The sequence below is a fragment of the Gossypium hirsutum genome, chromosome D05, assembly GCF_007990345.1.
Source record: "Gossypium hirsutum isolate 1008001.06 chromosome D05, Gossypium_hirsutum_v2.1, whole genome shotgun sequence".
Classification (NCBI taxonomy): Eukaryota; Viridiplantae; Streptophyta; class Magnoliopsida; order Malvales; family Malvaceae; genus Gossypium; species Gossypium hirsutum.
The window spans coordinates 16,144,477-16,155,368 of record NC_053441.1 but is presented as its reverse complement, the minus strand read 5'-3'; the positions used below and the strand labels follow the sequence as shown (position 1 = coordinate 16,155,368).

The 10,892-nt window shown below is 33.1% G+C and overlaps 1 long non-coding RNA gene across 1 annotated transcript; it reads left to right on the top strand.

The window, feature by feature from the left end:
- The first annotated feature begins 7,474 nt into the window (after positions 1-7,474).
- Positions 7,475-10,892, top strand: LOC107905735 (uncharacterized). Its single transcript, XR_001686595.2, has 6 exons — positions 7,475-7,704; positions 7,828-7,999; positions 8,306-8,534; positions 8,673-8,766; positions 8,892-9,006; positions 10,519-10,892. It is a non-coding gene; the product is annotated as an uncharacterized lncRNA (long non-coding RNA).

Here is a 10,892-nt window from a genome sequence, read left to right as displayed (position 1 = left end):
AAAACGGAGACCCAAAAATACACTTTTCGATGCCTGTGACTATCGGGTCGTTACATGGGCTACTAATGCTACATGTAAAAATCGGCTAGGCTTGGAATAATGATTAAATTGCATGAATTTCATTTTTCGAGCCTAGGGATGAAATTGTAATTAATTAAAAGTATAGGGGCAAAGCGTAAATTTTACCTAAGATGTGAATTGGACTGAATTGAGTATGAATTGTATTAAATTGATGTTAAATTCATTCGTATAGATCTGGATAACTCAAATACGAAGTTAGATCGTGGAAAAAAAGTGTCGGATTAGTAAATTTTCGTACATGAGTACTGGTCAAGGTGAATTCGTGTAACTAAATTGTGTATATTTATATGTTTGAATTGAATGTTGTATATGTGAATTGTATAAATGTTATATGTACGAAATTGATCACATATCCGATAATACCCAATAAATAATAAGTCTCGTTCGGATAAATGTGATTTGATGGATACAGGGTTCCCGAATTGGTTGTGGTTCTGCATATGTTGCAGATACACCATAACTAGAAAGAGCGTCTCGTTATTAGCTCCAATGAGTATCCTGATATTTGGCCCTCTCGAGCTCCTCGTTATATGGTTCTTGCAAGCTTCTCGTTATATGGTTATTACGAGCTTCCCGTTAATAGCTCTTCAGAGTATCCGGATTGGTTGTGATTCTGCATGTGATGTAGACACACCACCAACTCTTATGAGTGTCCCGATAAATGGCTCTTCGTGAGCTTCCTGATTAATGGCTCTCCGGAGCTTCCCGATATGGCTCACTTGAACTTCCCGATATATGTCTATCTAAAGCTTCCTGATTAATGGCTATTTGGAGCTACTCGTTATTGGCTCGCATGAGCTTCCCGATTATGGCTCTTATGAGCTTCTCATTATACAACCCAGATAAGCTTCCCGTTAATGGCTCTCCGGAACTTCCTGTTATATGGCTCAAGAGAGGGCTTTCCAATTATGTGCTCTAATGAGCACCCCTGAATATGAATTGGCGAATTTTAGATTCGTACACTTCATGTGTATTACCCTTATATCCATCGATATTTTAAATGATTCAATGAGAAAAGTTCTGATATGAGAGTATATGAATTTAAGATGAATTACTATGAGAAATACTTGAAATACAAAGATATGATATGCACGTGTTCATGGATACTTGCAGTGATAAATGCATGTATGTGAAAATTGAATATTGATGAGCTCATTCATGTTTCTTGGTATTTATGTGAATTACATGACTAACATGCTTGATGAGCATATGTGCTAGGCAATTGGCCAACTTGGTTTGTGCATGCTTATTTGTTTACCTTAAATGTGAATTAATTGGTATGTTAAATTCAATTTTGTACGAACTTACTAAGCTTAAATGCTTACTCTGTTTTATTTCTCCCGTTTATAGTATTGGAAGCTCATAAAGGTTGGAAGTTGGTCGGAGCTACATCACACTATCCATCTGCCCAATTCGGTATAAATAGTAAATTACTTTTTGTTATAATGGCATGTATAGGTTAATTAGCCAATGTTGACAAAAACATGTTTGGTTGTAACTAGTCATTTGAAATGACTTGTGATTGATATATTTTGATGTATATATGTGTGCGTGTGTGTGTCTTTATCTAGTTAATGTGAATGGTAAAATGATTGAAGTTGAAGTGAGGATGGATTATGCATATGATTGTTTGATCAAATAGGTAAGTAAGTAAGTTTGTATACCTGGTTATATGAGGTATTATATAATGCATAAGACTTGGATTGGCTTGTGAATGTGTTAAAGTGTAAAGACCAATTGGGTGAGAAATATAGCTTAGAAATGGCCTTACTTCATCCACACGAGTAGAGACACGGGCGTGTGTCTCACACACGGCCTAGCACATGAGCGTGTGTTTTGCCCGTGTGTCTCCTGCATCTTTAAAATTTCAAAACAGAATGCTTAAAATTAATTACACGGCCTGGCACACAGGTGTGTGGCTTAGCCGTGTGACCCCTGCACCTACACACGGCCTAGCACACGGACGTATGACTTGGCCATGTATCCTAAGTTAGAAAGTTACACGGGTATGGACACGGGCTGAGACACCACTATGTGCCCTATTTCGAATGCCCACATGGCTTGAGACACGAGCGTGTCTCTTGGCCGTATGAACCACTCGGCCTGACCATACGGGCGTGTGTTCCCTGCACCTTGAAAATTTTTTGAGATTTTGCGAAAAATTCTCTAAGTACTCGGTTTAGTCCTGACTTGTTTCTAATGTATGTTTTGGGCCTCGAGGGCTTACATAAGGGACAATATGATTGATTTGATTAATTTCTGATATGAATGCTAAATAATATGAAATGTCAGTATTTAATCTGTTTATTTCGGTAATGCTCTATAACCTTGTTCTGGTGACGAATATGGGTTAAGGGTGTTACAATGTGTCTCAGTCGTATGTGACACACGACCAAGTGATATGGCTTTGTGTCCCCTGCAGCTTAGAAATTGTACAAGTCAATATACCCAAAATTGTTCACACGACCTATCACACGGGCGTGTGGTTTGGTCATGTGTCTCTTGCATCTCATAAATTGCAAAACAGAATGCTCGAATTATTCACACGGCCTAGCACAAAGGCGTGTGGCTTGGCCGTGTGACCCCTACAACTTATTAAAAATAAGTCAGTATGCTCACACGGCCTAGCACACGGGCATGTGGCTTGACCGTGTGCCCTATTTCGAATGCCCACACGGCCTGAGACATGGGCGTGTCTCTTGATCATGTGAACCACACGACCTGGCCACACGGGCGTGTGTCCCCTGCACCTTTAAAATTTTTTGATATTTTCTATAAAAAATTCTGAGTACCCGGTTTAGTCCCGACTTATTTCTAATGTGTATTTTGGGCCTCTAGGGCACATATAAAGGACTTTATGATTGATTTATGATATGAATACTATATGATGAGAAATATTTGTTCACTTGATTTGTAAATTCCGGTAACATTTCGTAACCCTGTTCCGATAACGGATACAGGTTAGGGGTGTTACACGAGAAAAGACCTAGACCGTCTTCACACAAATCACGGTGTAATTTTGATTAAAGTTTATTAGTATAAATATCGCTATGGTTCGGTTCTAAGAAAAAAATTAAATTCTCGCTATGCCTAAAAACACTATTTTTCTAAAACGACTATTCCAACACTTCATGCTTGCCTAAGCTTAGTCTAACCTGTAATATAGGTCTAAAATTTTACTAAAAAATGCTCATATTTGAAAATGGGTAACCCTACCCCATTTTAGTTACAGCCATATTATTTTCAAGTTTTTTGAAAATATTATATTACATTTAATTTAACATTTAATAGTATTATTTACATTATAGTATTATTTATTACTATAGATTTATTTTTTATGGATTAAAAATTACTTAATATATATACAAAACATAATATGATATAATATAAACTTAGAAAACAGTTAAACTGGGTTCAAGCTTTGAATGCATGAATTCAAGCTTGATATATATTTGAAACGGACCTAAGTTTTAGCCTAAACTCATTCTTCATGCCCAATTTTTTTTGCTCAAACTCTTCCAAATTATAAGCGAACATTTAAGCTTAGATGAACAGTTTGTCCCATAAATAGATTTACAACCCACTAGTAATTGATTTTTTAAACAAAAAAATGAAACAGTTTGAATATTAAGGGTCCATTTGGATGGGCATTTACCTTTAATACAGTTCGTTTAATTTTATTATTATTATTATCTTTCGTTACAACATCGTTACACTATTTAATTTCACTATCACTACTACTTATATTAACCGCAAGTAAACGTATTTTCCCATCCAAAGAGACTAAGGGTGAGTTTGGATGGGCGGTGCGTTTACCTGCGGTTAGTGTAAAAACAGCGGTGGCGGTGAGATTAGATACTGTAGCGATACTGTAGCGTGAGACAAAAAGTAAACTAAACGCACTGCACCGCACTCAATCGCCCATCCAATCCCACTTTAAGAATATAAGTATCCCATTGTTGGTCCTTCGGTTTATGCAGAAATCTAGGCCAGCAAATTACACAGACACGAGCGATTGCACATGTTATGACATCATTTGAACATCATAAACCTGGTGAATGATTTCTTGATATTAGTTAAGCCAATAAAATTTTAACAGCAACCAGTCACGTGCCATTAGGTGAGAATAAGCATCTCGTTAAGAGCGAGCCAATCACGTGATTGATTATGTGGCGTGCCAAGTGTGCCCTTCTTAATTCAACAGACCATCTGATGATACAAAGTATAAAATGCCACGTCATGTGAAACATAAAAATGAAACCCAGTTTGTACGTGTCCTTCACTGTTTGGTTAGGTAAGGGGTTAAGATGGATTTTGTGAAGAAATTATAACAGAAGCATTGTTGGCAAATGAAATGGCAAGCGCTCCAGACATGACAGGTAGGCTTGGGAGAATTTCTGGAGTATATATAAGATTTCAAATTAAGTAACCAGATTCTTTCGAATTAACTCAAGTTGCAACCTTGGAAATTGGATTATTGGAGTAATCCAAAATAAAATTAATTCATTGCCTGACCACCTTTAAATCACATTATTTTCTTTTTTGAAGATTTAAATGGCATTATTATCTAGGTGGTTAGCTGGAAAACGAGATGCTAAATTAATATGGGTCATTATTTTAGTGCTATAAAAAATTTATAAGCCACTTCAATTTGTTATTATATTTTTCTATAAAATGAGTAAATGATTTGAATGCGATAATGGTTAAAGTTTTTATTAAACATCACCGTTTGATATGTGTAACTCTTATATCCTACCTTAATATCTTTTTTATACAATGTTAGAACTATTTATAACCTATTTTCAACCCTTAAGTAATAGAATAAGCACACTTTAATGCTTTTGAACCCACGTCCTCCTAGATTGACAATAATGTCGATGTCAATTGAGTTGAGACTCAATCAGTTCAAAAAAAATACATTTAATAGCATAGTTAGGGCCTAGAGGTGTTCATGGGCCGGTCGAGTCGACCCTGAGCATGACATTAATTTACTTTGTGCTTGGCCAAGCATGCATAACTCGACCTGAAATATGAGTCTAAAATTTTACCCAAGCTCATACATATTTGCAAAAGACTATGACAAGCCAATTTTTGCCCCGTCCATATTATTTTTAAATATTTAAAATATATATTTATATTATTTTAATTTAATAATTTTTTATATAGTCATCTTAATATTATTTTAATGTTAACATTAAAGTAGTATGATATATTTAGTATATATTTATTCTTTTATGTGTTTTAAATTACAAAATATAAAAAATAACATAATATAAAGACTATAAACTTAAAAACTGGTCAGGTCAGGCTTTAAATGTTCAAGCTCGAGTCTAACTCATTTTTAAACGGGCCTAATTTTTTGTTCAAGCTTATTTTTCGGATTTAATATTTTTACCTAAACCCTCTCAATTTTCAAGTAGATCTGTACAAATAACTCGATTCATAAACCGCCCAAACGATTTCCAACTCAAAATAAAGCCCACAAGACTTGAAACTTCACAGAGAGTCTATACATTAGTGTTAGCCATTAACACGTAGCCCACAAGTGCTCCATTCAAAAAGCTTACATGAGAATGAGATAGTAACACCTTTTAATGATTAAAATTGTTACCTCAATTAAGAGTCATTAAAATAGTGACAACATTTGGGCAAACCACAAATCAATTATAATATAAAGTTTTATTCTTACCATTGGTATGATCTCTCCTACACATACTTTTACTCTATTATCTTCTCTACCAAAAAACTAAGTTAAGCATCAGACACGCACTACACCAAAACAGACTTTTAGCGGTATTTTTAGTGGCGTTTGGACAAAAAACGCCGCTAAAAATTGAGCATTAGCGGCGCTTCTCATAAAACGCAGCTAAAGATCAAGCATTAGCGGCGCTTTCAGGAAAGCACCACTAAAAATAAGCATTGGCGGCGTTTCTTGGAAAAACTCCACAAAAAATCCAAACCCAACGACATCGTTTTTTGACCTTCTAAGGCTTTAGCGGCGTTTTTAAAAAAGCTCCGCTAATGCTCAGAGCTTTAGCGACGTTTTTAAAAAAGCGCCGCAAAAACATTTTATCTGTCTATTTACTATTTAATTTGTTTAATTATATTAATTAAAATTCAATTATTTTTAATTGAATATTTGTTAAAATTTGATAAATTTGAAATAATGACATGTAGAAATAATTTAAAATAAAAAACATAGAAAAATATTTGTTAAAAATAGAAAAATTAAAATACTATTATTTAAAATAATTTTAAAATTTTTTGGGTGCATGACTGATTGATTTTTAATTTATATATTAAATAATTTCACATATAATTGCAAAAGATACGATAGTATTAATTTTAAAATATTTAATTAATTATCATTATAGTTTAGGGTTTAATATATAAGGTTTAAGGTATATAGTTTAGGGTATAGGGTTAATTTATGATTTAAGGCCGATTTAGGAGTTACAATTTTAAGGTTTATAGATTATGAAATTAGGGATTATGGATTAGGGATTCTGGTTTAAGGGTTGTGTTTTAGGGGTTAGGGGTTAGAGATTAAGAGTTAGGGATATATTTAGGGTTTATGGATTTAGTGTCAGGTTAAGACTTAGGGTTTAAGTTAATTAGTATGTTTTAATCTATATTAAATAAGGTTTAGGGGTTAGGGGTTAGGGACTTGGGATAAGGTTTAGGGTTTAGATTAATTAGTGTTTTTTAATTTATATATTAAATAAGGTTTATAGGTTAGTAGTTAAGGGTTTGGGGTTTGTGGTTTGGGATTAGAGGTCAAGAGTTAGTGATTTAGGGTTTAGAGATTCGGGGTCGGGCTAGGGTTTAAGGTTTAGATTAATTAGTATTTTTAATTTATATTTTAATTAAGTTCTTATATAATTGTAAAATAGGGGTTAGGGTTAAGAGTTAGGGATTTAGGGATTTTAGGGTCGAATCAAGGTTTTGGGTTTAAATTAATTAGTTTTTTTAAAAATATATTTTAAAAATTTAATCTAAATCATTTAATATATTTAAATATTAGTTTAAATAGAATTAATAAATAAGTTAAAAAAAGTATTGATATATGGATGGATATATATTTAGGTACGTATAATTAATTATTTTGGACATATAGGACCAAAATTCTAAGAAATGAAATAAAAATACAAACAAAAAAGACAAAAAAAACCTAAAATTTATAATTTTATATAATTCTTATATTTTAAAAATGAAATAAATTAAAGATTTTGTGGCTTTTTCTTTTATAAAAAACGCCAGAACTATGCATTAAAGCTTAATAAAACAGCGCGGTCTATGATTAGAACTTTAATTTTTAAAAAAGCCACAAAATATAAACAATAGCAGTGACTTTATAAAAAACGACACACAAAATTATTTTATTTAAAAAAAAACGCGCCTTTTTACTACTGAAACCCTTAATTTTTTCCCCTCTTCTTCGCGGTCTGTGAGGATTTCGCTCCTTCACCCTTTTCAAACTCATTTCTTTCTCCTTTCTTTCTTTTTCTCGGATATTCTTTCTCCCTCTCTCCAAAGTTCTTCGATCCTTTCCGTCTCCTTTCCGTCTCCAAAGCTCTCCAAAGTTAGCTGCATATGATTCGATTAGAAACTGGATATTGCAAGGTTCTCCAAAGTTAAATAAATTTATATTTAATTTCTCTAAAAAAGATTATTACCATTTTCCCCAATCTCTTTCTCTCCCTAACAAAAAGGGGTCGTTTATCTTGTTCCGTTTCAATTTTTTAGGGTTTCGTTTAATCAAAGGCCGTTGAAGGAGGACGATTTAATGGCAGCGACGACGGCGCAAGGGATGGACCCAGCAGTAGTAGACGATATAATCAGACGGCTGACGGAAGTTCGGTCAGCCAGGCTAGTGAAACAAGTTTGCTTGAACTCGAAGCACCCATCAAAATTTGCAGTAAAGTTTTTGGGCTTTTTTTTTTAATTTTTAGCTTTATGTTTCGTTGGGGATTGTTATTAGAAAATATTTTGTGGGTTTTTAAAGCTTAATTTATCGTTTTTCTAGAGGTGGAAATTGGGTTCCTGTTGTTTTGTTTTAACTATTTGATTGATATATGAAGTAAATAAAATCATATATATGACATGTTTGAATATGATTGTAAACTCGTATGAATAGAAATGGAGATATCATTCAAATGAGACTTAATAGTAGTACCATCATTTTCCTGTATCTTAATTGTAAAATTTTTGTTTGTGTTTTTAGGTGACATACATGGGCAATATAGTGACTTACTAAGGCTGTTCGAGTATGGGGGTTTTCCTCCTCATGCTAATTACCTATTTCTAGGTGACTATGTTGATCGTGGCAATAAGAGTTTGGAAACTTCTGGAGATAACTGAGAAGTGGAACATGGTTTGTCTGTAAAATTGCAAGTTCAAAAGTTAATTCTCCAAGCTACATCACATGAAAATTTGTGCCAGAACTATGTTGGGTATGATGCTCTGCTATTTTACTACTTTCCTTGTTTATATTTGTGGTGCATGTCTGTCTATATACGTGTTCTAGAATTTTGTTGAAGGGTATATATTGGATTTTTATTTACATAGTAGGATATTAAAATGACAAACAGGAAGGCACCTCAACATATTTTGAGCATTGTTTTCGGGTTCAGTAGCAGCAAATGATGCCAATGTGGCTGAGATTGGTGCGGTGAAGATTGCTCTGTAAGTATTTTTTAGCTATGAACTGGAAGATTAATGATTCTTTATTTATTGAACTTGGTTCATTGGTGGTGTTTTCTTGGTGTGCTAACAAGGTAATGAGACCATGGTCTTCCATTTATGTGCAGATAATTTACAGCCATAATGTGAATCTGATGCCCATCTATAAGGGATTGTCAGATTAAGTGTCAACCTTAACTAGAAGATAAGTCATCAAGAATCCCTCTTGTTTCTTCAAAAACGGTAGTTCTCTTACTCTCTTAGACAAAATTTAATAATATTGTCTAGCATTGTAATTAAAAGCTCCTTTTAAGTCCACCTAAAATACACGTCTTCCAATATAGAAGTTCTTAAGCTTTTTCAATTCATTTACTCTTATTCAAAAAAAGTTTGGAAACATTTGCATTGCTCCTATGTTTTACTTTGAATGAATTTTCCACAATAATTTTGATTAGATTGTTGGGTTAAAATATATGAGTTAAATTCTGTGAATTGAATGCTCCATGATGATTAGTTTTTGCTAAATCGGTTGGGATACTTTATTCTGCTCAGAGGATATAACCAGGCATTTCTTAATAGTTTTGCCATTATTTCTGAATCTTCTAAGCGAGTTTGTGACGTTCATATGGATGATACCCATAGGCCTTCGCATGGACAGTTTTTTAGGCCTTCGAATGGCTCTTTCTTCTTATTTTTTTCTATGATTTTTTTGTGTTTTTTGTTTAGAAGGAAAAAGTTAGTTTGTCCCTTATTTGCATTGCAGGTATGTGCTGGTCTGTATAGTAAAAATATGTAAAAAAATTATATTTAGATTTGTAAAAATATATAAATATAAAAAAATACATTAAAGTTAAATTATAAAATTATAAAAAATTTGAAGGTAATCCATTGAAAGGGGGGGAGTCCCTGTATTTCGTGAAAATACAAATTGGGCATCCATGTATGTATTGATGTTTATTACTTGAAAAGCAAGGAGTTTAGAAGGGTTGGTTTATTTATTAATACAAATTTATTCAATTACAGGATGGTACTGAAGGAATAAATCTCAAAATTTGTGCTGCTAATGCTATATATTTTCTTAATAATATTTCAGGAAATTTTATATTTATTACTTTAAAATATTGATAATTGAGGAAATAAACTCTACTGATTAATTGTGTTCATAATATTTGGAATAAAAAAAGTAAATTACATTGCTATAGCATGCAATGGTAAGTAGAGTGTCTGTCGAAGTATAGACCAGTAATAGAAATCACCTTGGGGTAATCTAACTCCTGAAATCTGAAGTTCAACAGAAGCATGTCATGACATGATAACAAACAAATTTCTTATACATAATTTTTTTTCTTGATTTATTTATGTGTTCTTGTTACTGTAAAATTACATATACAGCATGAATTAGTGTAAAAAGAAAAAAATGATTCAAGGGTAAGCGTTGATGAATTTGTTCACATTTTAATGTGCATTCTGGTTTTTACTAAGGATAGTTACTAACATATCCAGTTTCTGAACTGGATACAATGTGTTTCTTGTTGAAAGTTTCTTGCTTATGAAGGATACCTTACAGAGGGTTCTGTTTCCCCACTACTTTAAATATTTTGCTTGTTCTTCAAGCATTTGGATCTGATAATTTCACTGATATTGCAAATTTCCATCCTAAGTTTGAAATTTAAGTGTCAACTTGTAATATACTCGGTAACATTTTGATGGTACTTAGAATAATAGTGCATAATGGTCATGTTCTGTCTTTTGTAGGTTACTTGTGTTGAAGAAGAAGCTGTGCTGTCCCAGGAAGCCTGCATTTTGCTCTATGCTAAATACAGTATACCTTGGTTTTCAACTGCAATAGAAGTGCAAAAGCCTTGTGCAGACCCCGGAATTTCTGATTCTTGACCAAAGTCCTAGATGACATAAACTTTGCCTCCAATCTTGAGGTGGAAAAGAGTGCCAATTGCAGCGCCAATGAAACTAAAGATGTTGCTGATAGAGCTTCAACTCAATTCTCTTGCGATGTGTATAGTCATAGGCAGGTTCAACTAGTCAGTCTGTTTCTCATATGTATTATTTATTTTAGTTTTGATTCCAAATTTTTATTTTTGCTTTAATATTTACGACAACTTGAGTTCTAA